The following is a 16,033-nucleotide window of genomic DNA, read 5'->3' on the forward strand; positions in this document are numbered from 1 at the left end:
TTCAAATATGACTGTCACTGTCTAGCAGTAAATGGCAATAAAAATTCTGCGTATTACTTCTTTGTCAGCCCCTTGCCGGCGGGGGGATAGAAAATGCTGGCTGTATCTCCATGCAGAGGGGTACGACTCCCCCGAAAATGGAGCCACCTGTTTGCCGTGGGTGGCGGCCCGTAAGCCGGAGAGGAGGGTCCTGGATGTTGAGGTGCCCCATGGCATCCCGGGAGATGATTGCGTACTTGTTTACATGTGCGCATCTTCTTCCCGGGATGTGGGTGCAATACACATCTTTGGCCTCTAATTCGGTGTAGACGTTCTGGCGGTCGTATTGGCCGATACGATCAATTCGGTAGTCATGCCAAAAGCCCTAGGAAACTCACCTTTACGTTTACATTTTTTATTGCTTATTTAAACTGCATCTTTATGTGATAATTTTTATTTTTCACAAACACAACTTTGGAACATAATTACGTTACACAAAACCTGTCTTTACTCTGCTGTATTGTCACATTTTACTGCGCTCATATAAACTTCATATTACGTTCCACAAATGTATTTAACAATAATTTTCATAGGTATTCAATCTATGTTTCCTAGAAGGCGGTGGCTTAGGGCCAAATCGGTTGGGTAGTGAGTAACAATCCTTTGAATCTGGTGATATAAACAAGATTGAAAAATACCTGGCCGAGTATATCACTACAGTATTCCTAACATGTATGAGCTGGATATCGCTCTGTTTTTGTCCCTTGTTAGGACTTCGCGGCGGGTGGGGCTGCGAGGTGACGAATTATAAACATTTAATATGGAAAACCAAAATAAAAAACGACCGCTATTCTGACGGCACGGAAGGTGAGAATCCTCACCGACATACACTTCCAACATGGCATTTCCACGATTCCTTTAATCAGTCAACAGACGAAACATTCAAAATGTCAAGCCTCTCGCCATTTATAATTGAAAAAACCATCGAAGGTATTGCTGGTGTACGAAATCAGTCAAAAAAACTGCGAACTGGTGATCTGCTTGTTGAAGTTGAGAAAGCCTCACATTCACGAAATTTACTTTCCTTAACTTCATTTTACAACCGGCCATGTAGTGCATTGCACACCGTACTTTGAACACCTCAAGGGGGGTCATTCGTTGTCCTGACCTTGCAGGGGTTTCGGAGACGGAGATTGTGCAAGGCCTTCAGATCAACATGTCACTGCTGCTAGACGTATAAAAATCAAGCGATTAGGAAAAGAAATTCACACAAATACTATTATTCTTACATTTGGCACTCCGTTTCTTCCTTCAGTCGTAAAGTTGGATACCTCATTACAAAAGTACAACATATATTCCTAATCCTCTTCAATGCTATTATTGCTTTAAGTTTGGGCACAATGAGAAAACTGCAAAGGCGATTACACTTGCCTAAATGCGGACAGGATGGACCTTTCATTACCACGACACTTGTAGTCGTCCATTGCGTTGTGTGAACTGCAACGAGCCACTATTCAGCCAAGTCTCGTGATTGCAAGACATGGAAAATCGAAAGGAGGTTCTTCATGTCAAATTCACACAGGGCATTTGGATTTCCAGAAGCAAGACAAATTGCCAATGCCAAATTTACATCTCCAACACTCGCACAAACTTATTCATCAATAACTAAATCTGTCTCTAGCAAATCAACACAGTGCATTGATGCCTGTACTCAAACAGATTCAGTGACTGCTCAACAAAATCCAACTCAAACTTCTGTACCAAATGAAAAGCCTAAAGTACCAGCAAAACCTTCAGAGGCATCTCAACTTCAAAGGGCAGCTGCTAAACCAACACTGCCACCAGCTATACAAAATGTTCCTAAGTACATGTATTCAGGTACGCCGTCGTGACGATAAAACGTTTCATCAAACACTAATCAACGTGGGGTGAGTCAAACACCCAAACAAAAAATTGACTTGAGAACTGATGGGTTTGGATAGGGATCAAATGATCCCATACAAACCCATAACCGGTTCCCTCATGATATGAACCGGTTAACAGGGGAGGATGATGACGATCCGCCATTATCTGCCCCGCCCAGTTTAACCAGCACAAAGGAGGGGAAATCAAAGGTTCCTTCCTGAGTCAATGCAACACTAATAATTTAATTTTCCAGTCGTTTAATTTTTATTTGCCATTGTAAATGGAAAGTAAAATTATCCAGTGGAATTGCCGTGGACTTAAAGCAAATTATAATGAAATTCTCCTTCTCTTATCAAAATATAATCATTCACTTATGTGCCTTAGTGAAACATTTTTAAAGGAAACGGACAAAATAGCTTTCAAAAATTATTCAGTGTATAACTTCATAAACACTAACACTGATAGAGCGTTTGGTGGTACATCTATTATTATTAATAATGCATGTCCGCACAGACAAATTGTTCTAAATACAAGTATCCAATCAGTTACAATAAACGTAACATTACATCGACCGATTACTATCTGTTCGATTTACATACCTCCCAAATTTAAACTAAATCTTGACGATCTTGATGATCTTATAAAACAATTACCACAACCATTTTTGCTTATGGGAGATTTTAATGGTCATCATGAATTCTGGGGCTGTTCTGACAGCAACACTAGAGGTCAAATTATTGAAACTTTTATTGAAAGAAATGCCCTCTGTTTATTAAATGATAAATCCAAAACTTATCTTCATCCTGCAACAGGTAACTTTTCTTCGCTTGATTTGACAATTTGTCAGCCGAACATCTTTCTTGATTTTGAATGGAAAGTACTGGATGATTTGCATGGTAGTGACCATTTTCCAATTATTATTTCAAATACTTCTAATCTGCCATCAGATCACCCTTCATATTTCAAATTTAATAAAGCTGACTGGAAGCAATTTGAAACGCTATGTAAAAATGATTTGACTTTGGAGAATTTTACTAATTTTTATGATCCTATTGATCGGTTTTCAGTTCTTCTGTCCGATATTGCTGACAAGTCCATTCCTAAAGCTTCAAGAAATGGTAAACATAAAAATAAGCCTTGGTATAATGATGATTGTAAGACTGCTGTTCGAAAACGTAGAGCGGCCATTAAAAAGTTCAATATACGGCCGACGAAAGAAATGCTACAATCAGTTAAGATTCTGAGAGCAAATGCTCGCAGAACTATAAAACAAGCAAAGAAAAAATCATGGCATTCATACGTTTCAAAACTTAATTCTAGGTCATCGGTTAAAAAAGTCTGGGAAATGATTCGCAAAATAAGTGGAAAAGGAAAATCTTCAAATGTTTCCCATCTTACAAAGTCAGACCAGTCTATTGCATCTGCAAGGAGGACATTGCCAATACACTTGTTAAAACTTTTTCAAAAAACTCTTCATCAAACAATTATGATAAAAGGTTTCAAAACATAAAAATCGACTAAAGAAAGTAAACCTTTAAATTTTGATTAAATAATGATGAAGATTATAATAAACCTTTTTCACTCACAGAATTGCTTGACGCTTTAGATAAATGTCACGATACCGCAGCTGGTCCGGACCAAATTCATTATCAACTTTTAAAACATTTACCACAAGAATCATTAGACTCCTACTTGAAATTTATAATATTACATGGAAAACTGGCATTTTTCCAGATTCCTGGAGAGAAGCTATAGTTATTCCAAATACCAAAACCCGGGAAAGATAGCACTAACCCAGTAATTATAGACCGATTGCACTTACCAGTTGTTTATGTAAAACGCTAGAACGTATGATCAATTCTAGACTAGTTTGGTATTTTTGAATCTCAAGGCCTATTACAAACTTTCAAGCGGTTTTCGCAAGCAGCGCCAGCACAACTGATCATTTTGTTCGGCTGGAAAATTTTATTCGTGATGCATTTGTTAAAAAAGAGCATTTAGTGTCTGTCTTTTTCGATTTAGAAAAAGCCTATGACACTACATGGAAATATGGTATTATGAATGATCTTAACGACTTAGGTTTAAAAGGTCGTCTTCCAACATTTATATCGCAATTTTTATCTGATCGCAATTTTAAGTACGTGTTGGTTCTACCCTTTCTGACTCTTTTGAGCAAGAACAGGGAGTCCACAAGGTTCTATTTTATCTGTCACACTTTTAGCATCAAAATTAATAATATTGTGAAATGTTGTCACCAGGGACAGATTGTTCATTATATGTTAGATGACTTTCTAATATGTTATCGTTCAAAAAATATGCGTACGATTGAACGCCAATCACAGCAGTGTTTGAACTAAGTTCAAACTTGGGCCATGGAAAATGGTTTTAAATTTTCCCAATCAAAAACTCAGTGTGTTCACTTTTGTCAATTACGGAAACAACATTGTGACCCTGAGCTTTTTCTAAATGGTACAAAAATACCCGTTGTTGACGAAGCAAAATTTCTTGGTGTTATTTTTGATAAAAAGCTTTCTTTTATACCACACATAAAATACCTGAAAGCCAAATGTTTGAAATCGTTGAATCTTTTAAAGGTAATTTCAAATATTGATTGGGGAGCAGATCGCAAGGTTTTGTTAAGACTGTATAGAGCTTTGATTCGATCCAAGCTAGATTACGGTTGTGTTGTTTATGTTTCAGCCAGAAAATCGTATTTACAGATGCTGGATACTATTCATAATCAAGGTCTTCGTATTGCTCTTGGCGCATTTAGAACATCGCCGGTTGAAGCTTGTATGGTTGAAGCAAACGAACCCCCCTTTACACGAGACGTGAAAAATCGTCATTGCAAATGCCTTGGAGGGTAGCTGCCAACAAATCCAACCCTGCTCATAAAATCATATTTAAACCCAAATACCACGATTCGTATGACAGAAAACCAAAACAAATTAAACCTTTTGGATTTCGCATTGATAATTCTATGAAGGAAACAGATTTTGAATTTGATGATGTAAAAGATAATTTAGTACTGAATACACCATCATGGATTCTTAATTCTCCAACAGTTCTTTTTGATATGAAAACCGCATTGGAAAAGGCTGAAACAAACCCTGAAATATTCAAGTCCAAATATAACGAAATCAAGTCGGCTTACAAAGATCATTTTCCTATTTATACAGATGGTTCAAAAGATGATTCAAAGGTTGGATGTGCCGCGTTAGCCATCTGCATCAATCAAAAATTACGTTTACCAAATAACGCTACAATTTTTTCAGCAGAAGCAAAAGCAATTGATTTGGCCCTTAATTTTATTTCAGAATATAATGAAGAAAAGTTTATCATCTTTTCCGACTCACTTTCTGTATTACAATCAATACACAACCGTAATACAGAAAATCCTCTCATTCAAAACATTCTTCTCAGGGTTCATGAACTATCTTTTAAAAAGTCCATCATATTCTGTTGGATTCCTAGTCATGTTGGTATTTATGGAAATGAAGATGCTGATACTGCAGCAAAGAAATCACTTTCATTAAATCAATCTAAATTGAAATTACCATATACTGATTTTAGATCAAATATCAACAAATACATTTTAACTAAATGGCAGTCCTCATGGAACAATGATTCGTTCAATAAACTTCGTGAAATTAAACCTACTTTAGGTGAATGGCACCAAGGAAATAGATCTGTTCGCACGGAGGAAGTTGTTCTTTCTCGTTGTCGAATAGGTCATACTCGGTTGACTCATTCGTATTTGCTGAACAATGAAGATCAACCTGAATGTATACCATGTCAAACACCACTTACAATTAAACATATTTTAAGCGACTTCGATCCACAGCGCAACTCATACTATAATGTCGAATCTCTAAAAGAGCTGTACGAGCAAATTTCAGCCGACAAAATTTTGCAGTTTTTAAAAGAAATAGGTATATTTCATAAATCTGAACCTTATTTGATTTTTATTAACCACTTTTATACTTTTTAATGTTTGCATTTGATTTTTTACACTATTTATGTATTTGCGCTTTTACTTTAATAGTTTTATTGATGCTTTGCAATTAACGTAATCCATTTAACGTTTTCTCGGCGATATATGACCTTTTTGTGTCGATTCGCCGTAAAACCCAGCTCATTCATTCATTCATTCTTCTTTGTCATATATAACTATTCAATAAAATACAATGCCAAAGTTTTTGATAACAAACTATACATACCTTTGAACATACATATTTGTATTTGTCGATTTTCTCTATATTCAGTTGTAAGTGAGGCCGGCTACATTTTCTTATCCATTCCAAACACTTTGCCATTTCCTTGTTAGGCTTAGGAAAGGGTATGAAAAACATCTTTAATGTGTTCCTTGTGTTTATATCTAGTGTCAGAGTTACACTGTCCCCATTGACATCGTTTCGTAACCATTTTCCTCAAAAATGTGCTTTTTATTATATTCATTCAATAATTAACCCATGTGTGTTTACATTCACTCAACAAAGTTTCTACAGGTAATAAATAATCCCACAGCAGTATTTGTACCAACCTCGGTCAGCTGGTCAGGTCATGACCTCACTCTCAGAGATTTTAGCAAGAGGCCTATAGGGCTAAAAGATATTTCATACATGAAAGTGAAATAAAGTTATTTTTGCTCAAAACAATACATTTCAAAATTAAAAAATACATATTTCATAGATCTACTTGTGAAACATGTAGATATAAGTAATATTTCCTACATTAAAGCGTAATGGTATGATAAAAAGACAAACACGTTATTCATCCTAAAGTTACTTTTTAGGCTGAGTGGTCACACATACATCAATAACAATTTCTGGTCTGTATAACTTTTGGCCGCAAGAAATCTTTCGACTTGTTATGGTATTGGCGCGGCTGGCGTCTTTAATGGAGTTGGGAATTGTTTTGCTACAGGGAGGAGCGGTCATTTTACATATGTTGTTTTTCGAAAAAATTTTCGTTAGTATACATGTACTAATAAAAGCTCATTCGAAAGGCTGTTTAAGAAATGAAAATTTACGTATTTATTATAGCTGCTAAAATATTGTTCCTGTGTCGCAGTTTTGATGATGTTATGCATTATTTAGAAATGATAAACGACTTGTCCCTTCGGTGAGAATGGTCTATATCTCAGGAGAAAGTAGTAACTTGGATGAATGTTCAGACTAGACTGTAAGCATTAATATTTTCATTTCCACCATACTGAACGATTACAATGTACCATAAGCTAATATTTTGTCATTACTTTGCAAACCGTAAGTAAAACGACTAACCTGTTCGGTATTGCGTCGTAAAAAGGAGTATTACCTGTTTTCGTAAAATGAAATTATCTATCGCAAAAATAACTGCGTACACTTGATCTATTTTTAGCGCGTAGTATTTATCAGGCAGTGTTATTATTATATTACTGTTTGTCATTAAAGATTGTGTTTTCAATTTAATCTGTAGTTTGTAAAGCGTGTCTTGGGAGAGTCTTTCTATTTCATGTTGAACTGATAGATGGTTATGTTTTAAGGACGATACGGTTCATTTTATTAATATATTAAGTCTTTCAAATAAATATTCATTCATTTTTAAGTGTTGTTACGTTATTAAAGGTAAAACTTTGTTTTCACTTTCACCTTCAATTATCTTTCATAACAACATTTTTCTTAGTCACAGTAAACTTAAAAACAAATTTTGAAATTTTCACATTTCTTTAAAACTGCATAATATTAGATTTCCTTACAGTGCTCTTCTCTGTTTTTTTTTGTTTTAGCGTTACTTTAATACATATTTTGTGACTTTCTTATTGTTGTTATCAAAAAACGAGAAATGTCTTTTAAAAGACAAACGGCGTAGATGTAATTTAATGTTTGGCGCATGAAAAATTCAGAATGTACAAACAGAAAATATTTGGATATGCATACACAAACACATTAATCATTTGCAAATATTTCAACTAAGCATATTTAAATGATCAAGAGGTACCCTTTCAGTGATAGAAGGTCAAAATGATTTGACGTCCTGGGCTGATTCTGAAATAATTTCGTGTTGGGTCAGAATCCCCCATAAGTAACATACTAGCACAATATGTCGACCAGCGTACAATTTGTTGACTGGAAAAGGCTAAAGCAGTTGATATGAAAATAAAACCTTAGCTTATAAATCACTTGTGACCCTCATAACTGTAATTACTTGATTAAGTTCTCAGTTTTTTAAAAAAAACTTAAAGCAAAAAATCAAACATTTGCAGATTGGAATACCTTCAATAAATGTTGAAATATTTTTATTTGGGTAAAGTAATAGGTAAATACTTACATAATATATGATGAAATAGTGATTTTTAAATTTAATTTGCACATTGATGTTGTTTGCATAGTCATTATTTTCACGATATTTAAAAACAAATTCAGCTGACCTACTGGCCTCCATTGGTGTTTTATTATTGTTTTATTCTGCACATGCCAGAGCGAGGCTCCAGTGGGGAAAGACTCCTGGTGTCAAATTATGTAGGGAATAACTCGATTTCGTAAAATAATAACAAAGAATTGTTACATTTTCTGCTTTATTTTCACGAAGAGCATGAATTTGCCATGTGTGCGAAACCGCGTACAGTCCGACACCGGGTACACTGACACTACAGTTACAACCAGCCACCACTCATTCATCCATAAGCGGGGTACGCAACAGAGGGAAGATGTTTACTTTCGATTTCTCTAGCGGTGATAAATTACTAAAAACTGTAAATTAGAATAAATTATTTTAGTTTAGGGTAACAAAACTACTAAATATGTGCCTTCTGATAGTCAATGCCATTTAAGACTTAATAAATGGTTTATCTTTTATCTCAGAGCGCACCTGTTCCGTGTCCCTATTACTACAGAATCTAGGTCAAAATCCATGTTATTCAGCTAACGCCGAAAAAAAAGAAACTTAACTTGTTTCTCCTTTAAAGGTCCACTACTAAAACCCGAACGAGTATTACATAAAAACCAGATTTTGTAGCTGGGACTTCATATTTACTGAAAATATGACCCACTGCATCGGATCTGACCAAATAGTCGTGGGTATGTTCAAGAATAAACAACAAATAAACAAAAACCTTTTGCCCATTTCAAAAAGAAAGTATGTTTTTTTTAGGCCTACGAACCTGTCGTGCATCTTCGGATTTTTTTCGGAAAAAATGCTCCGAAACGAGGCCATAATTTATAAATAGATCCAAAGATAACGTGATATTAACTTACAAACATAGCATAGGGAATTCAACATTTTTATAACTCACAAAAACTTCATGAAAATCATCTTTATAATACAGGTAATATACAGCTATACTTCAAGTTTTCGGGCGGACAATAAGGCCCTTCCTGAATAAATGTTTGGTGTAATTATACCTTAGATTTACCTTAATTTTATGTTTTGCTTTATTTTTTGTTATTTTTGCACCAATGTTAGAGCCTTTCTCAGCGGGGCTTTTATTTACATTGTGTTGTCTAACCTGTTGAAAAAAGGGTAAGTGCGAGGTTTGCGTACCCTAAACGCGTTTAAACCCCCAGTTTCCTTCATATAGGTTACTGACCTTTCCAATGCGGTGCCCCTATTTTCAACTGGTTGTTTTGTATGTCTTGTATTGTCTGTTGCGTATGTTTTCTTGTTTGTTGTAAGCGTTTTTCCTCCTCCTCACTCCTTCCCTATTGCCCCCTCCTTTCCCTTGCATTTACGCTACATTTTTGCATCCCCTCCCCCTTTACTCTGAGTAAGTTTTCGTGGCTCCCCTTTGTTTTGGCAGCGGGAATACTAAGACGGTACACGATTGTTTTTTTCCTACTTGTGTGGGTGCGTTTGTATGCTTGTGAGTCTATAACGGTGCCCTACTGTTTTCTTATGTGTTGCTTGTTCGTTTGTCTATGTTATTGTGTTGATCGTGGTTGTGTGTTTATCTCTGGTACAACTTTCCCTTTCGGGTTCCTCCCACCCCCACCCCCACCCCGGCCCGATTTTGCCCCTTACCATTTCCTTCCACTCCATCTATATTTAGCATAAATTAATATGTTTTTGTTGGTTGTTTGAAGCAACCCGTCTGAAATATTTTTCATTACAGCTTCTTTTTGTTGTGGGCCTACTATGCAAATGCGTGGCTCTGGGCTGTGATTTTAGTGCTCTGTGCTTCCGAGAAATCTACCCTTACCTATTATCTTTCATAACTTGATCTGCAAACGTATGCAGTAAATCTCTTTTCAGCAAAGTTTTAAGAATATAGATGAATAACTACCTACTAGTAACACTGTAGAAACAAAATGTGATTGAAATTTACCTAAAGACACTGACTTATGTACATATGGCCAGTTTTTCAACTACTAAGTAATGACTTCAGCTCCGACTTAACCCATGTCGGATATATTTACAACGCTTAAGTCAGCACGTGTATAACGGGGCTCCATAAAAGTAAAACATTCGATTGGATTTTTCTACTTTGAGCAGTGTCAGCAATGGCTTATCTTTCTATTGTTATTTTAAACCTGGGGCATAGGTGGTTAAAGAAAAGATGAAGGCGGAATATTTAGACATGGATTTAAATTTCCAGCATGAAGTTAAAGCAGAAATGTTGAGGAGGGAGGGAATGATACGGGACTGAGCAAACCCTTTCGTTATATACGACGATTTGGACTTTTGGATAGATTTCGTCTCAGTAAAGCTAACTATTAGAGATGTTTCACTTTATAAAAAAAATAAACCAACGGCGACGCCGACGCCGACGCTTGGGCGAGTGCAACAGCTCTATTTTTTATTCCAAAAGTCTAGCTACATATGTAACAGATTCAACTCTTAAATTTAACTTTAATAAATTCGCTGCGTTTGAACACGTTTCTCCAGCTGGCTTGCGGAAGGTCGGTGGTTCTACCCAGGTGCCCGCTCGTGATGAAATTATGCACGGAGGGGCACCTGGGTTCTTCCTCCACCATTAAAGCTGGAAAGTCGCCATATGACCTAAAATTGTGTCGGTGCGACGTTAAACCCAACAAAATAAATGAATAAATAAATGAACACGTTTCAAAATATACGTACAAGCATAAATATATAAGTGCATGTAATTAATTATGATTACATGTAACGCACAACTATGCAGGTGAATATATATATGGATACGCACGTCTGTATATAAACGTTACATTTCAACGGATTTTGAAATTCATGCATTTGCAAGTGCAATTTGAGTATCTATACTATTAATTTAAATTTACAAATGCATTCCTAATTACAAGTGCATATTGCACGTGTTTTGTACGTGAAAGGTGGAATATTTAGGACTATAATGTAGACATTGTAACTAAAAAATTAAAACCGGAATTTTTAACATTTTGACTCCGAATATATATTGCTAAGTGCATCAGATAATATATATATACAATATTAAAATGCTGTCTGTTATTTTTTAAAAGAGATATTTACTCCAAAAAATTTAGTCCCCATAGCTTTTTTGGAAATAGGATAGACAACTCCTGAATGACTTTCTCATCAAATTTGCTGATATAAAAATAAACTTAGGTATTTTCCCGGGATACCCTCATTAAAGTCTGTTGTCTTCATTTCATTTAGACATGGAATGTAAACAAATACAGGAACAACTTAACAGTACAAGGACATCAAACAACCTATCTTATTTTCCTTCAGGCCAGGTACACATGTTAGGTCATACTTGTAGTTAATAAACCAAAATGTAAAACAATTAATTAGCTCATCAAAGAAATGAAGACTAATAACTTCACAATATTTTATTACCTCCCTTCATTACATTTATCATCTACATTCTACATATCTTTTTATGGAATTACCTCCCTTTATCTCAAATAAGCTTTCTTATATTGCAATTTAATCAGTCAGTATTTTTACCTTAATTTTCAGACAAATAAATTTATATTTTTTTAATCCATGGTAAGATGAAAAGCATAAATTATATTAAAGAATACTATAAAAGCATTTATCACACATGAATGCAAGGTATACACAACAAATAATTTTGAGCCATGTTGCCAATGACAATGTTTAAAAAATATTAAAGCTCAAATGTCATAACAGTGAGATAAAATATTTTTAAGTTAAGTTAATAATTCCCATATTAACGTATGACTACAAAAATTTAAAGTATGTTGTTATTCCTATTTCAGTCCAACATATCTAAAGAAGTAAATACTACAAAGACTGTATATCAAATTTTTGAAAATAAAATTCCACCAACATATTTTGTTCTTATTTCTTTTACCTTGATTATGTAGTGTACTTATCTGGAATGATGAGATATTTTGAAATGTATATTTCTTTATTCTCCTGGGTGGAAAAAAATAAAATATATAAACAAAACAACCATTTATACCAACCAAATTGTAAAATACTTAAGTTTCTTTGATGTTAGTAATTATATGTTGAGACATGAAAACAACATAAAATATCAACATAAAATATAACTAAAAAATTGTGGAACATCATATGTAGATTAGATTAGACTGTATTATACAAATATTTATATGAAAATATGTGACAACTCTGGTTAAATAGAATATTAGTTAACTTATGGTAAAATGTTGAACTGCTTTAACATTAATCTACAAGTGATAAATGAGTTCATCTTCCCATAACTTTGACATTTAGAGTATTATTAAGAAAACTATAACATACAAGAAATGACACACAGACAGTATAAGTTGCTGAATGACTGGGTCAGTCTCCACCACAAATACTATGAAACTTAAAAAGTCCAATTAAATGTGTTTCTTTAAATTAGATTGATCACATTTTAACACTTCTATGAATGCAATTGTTAAATGCTTGCTTCTTACATGCATGCAATAATGGAAATAAAAAATGATTTAACAATATATGTATACAGTCTTGTCATGAACACATTCTGTACAGATGATAATACATAGAAAAGTCAACATATTTATTATATGGGTCCATCTCAGTTTACAGCTGGTGCATGGCTGTCTTGCACTTGAATATACATCTTGCACAGTTGGGGTAAATTCCATTTCACATGACAACACACTTGTAGCACTTCTGGAAATACAAATGTAAAACTTTATTACATAAAGAGAATAAAACATGATAGTTTTTAAAACAATTATAACATCATTTTAGACATTTGCAGATATTCTAATCTTAGAAATATATTATCAAGCAGCAAGTCACTCTACAAATTGACAGTTTGTCTAATTTCAACTTGTCTAAGGAATTACCTGTTTTAAGCAGCAAGATTGTGTTGCTACTTGGCTTGCTGCTTTATTTAAATTTTACATATACTTAGATCCACTAAATGACAAGTTATTTAATAGGACTGTCTGAAAAGATTGCATATTTTATAACATTCAATGTACATATTCAATGAAATGGTGAAAAAATAAACAGATAAATCTGATGATGTTCACCTATGATCTCACCTAAAAGCTCCAACAACAACCTACAACCTCTAACTAGTATATGATGTAATAATGATAAACTACCTAAAGTGTTTTTATATAGCATGCAAAAACAATGAACTTGAGAACTGCCAAAACTTCACCTAATGAGTAATATATGTTCACTTTTCCCCTTGTTGAAAGCGTTGTTTTTCTTAAAGCATTTGAAATCATAGATATTATAAGTACAATGCAACCTCTGTAGAGCAATACCCTGTGGGATATACAAATATTTTAGTTATTTTGAGGTTGTTGTTCTGGAGAAGTAAATTTGATAGTTAAATTTCAGCTTAGGGAAATTCTCATGATGTTGTTATAGAGAGGTTTTTGCTTCAGAGTGAGCTACTCTCGAGAGGTTGTACTGTGAAAATTGCTTCAAACTTCATCTCCTTCAACTGAGCTAAATGAAGGAAAACAACAAAGGATTTTCCAAATTTAGAATTTTCTTGTTTACAATTTGACATTTAATGTTAGGCAACTATGCAGACATATTTTTATGTGACACAATGCCGCCTTTAACTATCTTATTCCAATGAACAAATTGTCAGTGTTGACAAAATCATGTGAAAAAAAGATCACAGTAAAAAAATTTAATCCTAATCATTTTATATATATTGCAAAATCAGCTTTACAGAACTCATAAGTGACAAAAAATTAAATTCAAATATTGCCTTTGTGATGTGCAGCACTGGCCATGTCTTTTTATCACAATAGTTTACCTTATTTATATATGTCCCTTCTGCACTAACCATTGTCTTCAAGTTCTGAAATATTGTAAAACATTAATTCACACACATTCTAGGAAATCAACATAAAATCAGTGTCAAAGCATTTGAATATAATTGTTTTAATTATCTTAATACAAAGATACAAATGTACTTCATGTTTTTGCTGACTGATACAATATACTGAAATTTGTATTTCAATATTTATTATCAAAGTACATGTTCATTCTATTTTTGAAATGTTAACATTACAAAGCTATCACACATTTATTACTAAACCATATCTATTATCATTATTTTAATGGAGATATGTACTTAGTAAATTGAGAGATACACAAAGCTACAGGAAAGAAATGTTTATGCCAGACTGACATAAAGTCCAGAAGGTTCACATCTTGTCAGGAATGTCAGTCTTATAGCTGTCTTGTACAGTTATTTCAGGAGCAAGAATGTAGCCATACAGCATATAAATGCTTTGAGACATTTGTTTAACATATAAAAGCATAATACCTCCTGCATTTTTCATAATGGTAGCATCTTCTTGGTGGACTGCCACAGGGTAAGACAGGTCAAACAACTGTACATGTACATACTCAAACTTTTCCCTACCAAAACTGAAAATGAAAATTATACAACATTTTTTTTCCTTTATTTTTGTACAAAAGATGACCTATGCATTTAATACAGACTTTTTACATTTATTAATCTAAATATATTAAAATTAATAAAATATCTCATAACTCATTGTATGATTAAAATTATAATCATTAATAAACTATATCAAACATGAACCTGAAGTGTTCTAATTTATAAAGCTGCAATTAATATTGAAAAAAATGCAACTATTGTATACAATGTATATTAAAAAAAGTATCATGAACCTGATTATAAAACAGTCTCAGTTCAAATGTAATAACACATGACTGTCAGAAAATCAATGTATGTTGTACTTTAATGATATCATCATGACATGAATGCCATCAATAAACTTCATATATAACAAACTATACCACTATGTCAGCCTCTTTCTTGTTATTTCTACAGCTTCCAAAGACAGACTGCAACTACATGTATCAGACACTGTAAGTAAAATATACAAATAATCATTACACAAGAGAATCTTTCATGTTAAATAAAGGGAGTTAATTAAATGCAATCTGAGAATTTTTGCTAAACATAAAGGGAAGTAATTATCAATAAAATGAATGAAGAAAAATGCATATATAAGGGAGGTAATTTAGAAAAAAAAAACTTCAAATGTCAGTATAATGATAGTTGACATTGACAATGACCTATATCAAGTATGCACAACATAAGGAACAGCAAGCACTTTAAAAATGCATTATATTTCTTTGCAATATCAGAAATATTTGACTGTATGTAAGGGTTCTCTACATGCTGTTATACTGAAAAAAACTTTAGTCTAAATATAGCTTAGATCTATTTATATCTTCAAAAAAAGGAAGTCCCGAATTTCCACAGCTATTCACAGGCTGAAAATTTTAGGTACTAATATCAGCAAAGAGGTTGATATCTATACTTTTTAATAACTATCGTCAATGGTAGGGAAAAACTTACTGGAAAGGCATAAACTTCTGATCTAGTCATTTCAATACATTTTCAGCTCATTTGCATATAAGAAGAAATTTACAGAATTCCCCCTGTTTCTCTTCATTTTCAAAAAAATCTGTAAGATGGATATAAACCAAAACATTCTCCTATGTGTCAGCTATCAGATATATATTTCAACAAAAACTGTCAACTTACCTTGTTTTTAGAAGAAGACAAAATTCCATGGCAACTTTCGCTTCCCCGCAAAACTGTACCGGTGCACACATAAAAAAATCTCAACTGTGATTTTCAAAATAATACAGTCAGACCACAATTATTTCCCTTGAAAATAAAATGCTCTAGGTAAATGCCTATATAATGAGCAAACATAGGAATGCTTGTAGCTTACTTTGAATTAAATTCATTTGT

At 33.6% G+C, this 16,033-nt stretch overlaps 1 protein-coding gene and 1 long non-coding RNA gene across 3 annotated transcripts in view; one reads left to right on the top strand and one right to left on the bottom strand.

The window, feature by feature from the left end:
• Positions 1-16,033, top strand: part of LOC123540162 (acetylcholine receptor subunit delta-like) — a 45,036-nt gene that overhangs the window by 7,596 nt on the left and 21,407 nt on the right. The window lies entirely within an intron of this gene.
• On the bottom strand, positions 11,956-15,987 carry LOC123540172 (uncharacterized). Its single transcript, XR_006684116.2, has 5 exons — positions 15,821-15,987; positions 15,064-15,133; positions 14,564-14,667; positions 14,048-14,092; positions 11,956-12,927 (listed from the first exon to the last, which is right to left on the bottom strand). It is a non-coding gene; the product is annotated as an uncharacterized LOC123540172 (long non-coding RNA).

The sequence above is a fragment of the Mercenaria mercenaria genome, chromosome 16 (assembly GCF_021730395.1).
Source record: "Mercenaria mercenaria strain notata chromosome 16, MADL_Memer_1, whole genome shotgun sequence".
Classification (NCBI taxonomy): domain Eukaryota; kingdom Metazoa; phylum Mollusca; class Bivalvia; order Venerida; family Veneridae; genus Mercenaria; species Mercenaria mercenaria.